General features: G+C 36.6%; 1 non-coding gene across 1 annotated transcript; it reads right to left on the reverse strand.

Moving 5' to 3' along the window:
* Positions 1-224: 224 nt before the first annotated feature.
* On the reverse strand, positions 225-331 carry LOC148297510 (small nucleolar RNA R71). Its single transcript, XR_015833256.1, has one exon. It is a non-coding gene; the product is annotated as a small nucleolar RNA R71 (small nucleolar RNA).
* Between the last annotated feature and the right edge of the window lie 1,871 nt (positions 332-2,202).

Genomic DNA, 2,202 nt, shown 5'->3' on the forward strand with positions numbered 1-2,202 from the left:
CCACTGAGGATCCTTACATGCATGTTAAGCAATTCTTTGAAATATGTGCTACAATCAAAATTCAAGGACTTGATGATGAGCAGATTAAGATGAGGCTATTCCCGTTCAGTTTAAAAGATAAGGCTAAGTCTTGGTTATACTCTTTGCCTAATGCTTCAATTCGTACTTGGGATGAGCTTTCTAATAAGTTTTTGCAGAAATTCTTTCCAGCTCAAAAGACTAACAAGATTAGAAAGGAAATTCTTGGTTTCACACAAAGAGAAGGAGAAGCTTTTCATGAATGCTGGGAGAGGTACAAGGAGATGATGAGTTCTTGCCCACACCACAACATAGAGAGTTGGATGCAAATGCAATCTTTCTATGAAGGTTTTCTTGATTCCGAAAGGATGATGGTAGATGCAACAAGTGGAGAAGGACTGATGAACAAAACAGCAGATGAGGCTTTTACCCTCTTTGAATCTTTGAGTGCTAACTCTCAAAAATGGAGTTACAATAAAGGAAGAGGAGCTCCCATGAAAGCTGTGGTCTCTGAGGTAAGTACTAATAATGAGATTGCTGCAAAACTTGATGTTATGTGTTCTTTGCTTCAACAGGCAGTGACTGGCCCTCTAGGAAACAAAGAGGAAGTTCAAGACCAATCTTTTGCAAAGCACATGCTAGATGATCGGTGCATATTTACATATCATTTTGTACCCTTCTAATTTATGATTTGGTTATGTTTTTGAGTTAAACTTGTGCTTTTAATAAGTTTTGTGTTTGTTTCAGTGTAATAAACTTAAGGACTCACTAATTGCATTTTGGAGACAAGTTAGCTCAAAACGGTGTCTGCAGATCAGTCAATTTCACGGATTGGACTGTACTTGCTCAAGAAGAACCAGATGATGAGCCATATATCATTGTAAAGATACGGAAGTCTAGTTTCTGTATAATTTTACGGTTCATGATTCCGAGTCTTCTAGAAAAAGTTATACATGTTTTGGCAACTTAAGGTCAAATTCGGCAGCATCTGCGTTACTGGGCCAAATATCACATTTTAAGGCCTTCCCGATTTTTCCTTGAGTTGGGCTGCATATGCTTGGAAAGATAATTCAAAGAGCTTCAAGATCCATATTTTTCCAGATTTTTCAGATTGAAGCCACAAGCCCAAAACGAGCCCACAAGCTGGCTGCAATGCATTGTCATGCATGACATATGCATGATGAAGTGTTGTTGATTGTGGGAAAGTTTGGTGAAGCATATTCAATACCTATTTTTGAGTGGTATTTTGCAGCAGCCAAAAGATGATGAAGTGGGAGTTGAACACTAAGCCTAAAGACAAGAGGAATTGTTTTCAAATGCAATTGTGTGTTAGGTTAAGTTGGTGAATTAAGTGTTGTGTGTTAGGTGAAGTTAGTGTGTTTAGAAAATTCAATTGTATAATTCAGATTTTCACTTCCCCTAGGCCTATAAATAGGGAAGTTCTCTAAGCTTGTAATCACACCCCAAGGGGGGGAGCTCTCAAACATTTCTCTAGAGCTCCCTTCCCTTCTCTCCCTCAAATTCTCTTAATTTTGCTTTCTAGTTCTCAATTCTAGCTTTCCTTTTGCTTCTTAGTTGTAATTTATTTTTCTTTGTAATGTAAATTCTTTTCTTAAGTTTTCAAGTTTAATTAGTTTCCAAGTTTCAATTATGGTTTTTGTTCTTATTCATTATGCTTATAAGTTAATATGCTAGTTTGAATGATTGATCACCATTTAGGCTTGCATGTTAGCTATCTTGGTTTGAATTAAGAGTATACACCATGCTTTCATTCGAATTGAACTATGAATAGGAAGAGTATGTATGGACATTCGACAACAGGGATTAGATACATGCTTGGTTATTTAAATTGTTCTTCTATGCTTAATGGGTTCCTAATGCTTAATTTTAGGTTAGACAACAAATGATCAAATTAGGGAATTAGGAACACAAGGTTATGACCACACACCATGGCTTAATCATACTTTAGCTAGAATCAATCCATTAATCTAATTGAACTTGGGAACTTATTTGCTTGAGGTATTTCCTTTTTCTTGTTTTATTTATTTCCTTTCTTTTTCATTTCTGTTTTGTGTAGGAGAAATGAATTGGATCATTCAATCACCAATCCTCGTGGGATCGACCTCGCACTTACATACGCTATACTACCGAACGGCTCGTGCACTTGCGAGTATCACAAGTTGA

This window comes from Prunus avium, chromosome 1, assembly GCF_965620075.1.
Source record: "Prunus avium chromosome 1, drPruAviu1.hap1.1, whole genome shotgun sequence".
Taxonomy (NCBI): Eukaryota; Viridiplantae; Streptophyta; class Magnoliopsida; order Rosales; family Rosaceae; genus Prunus; species Prunus avium.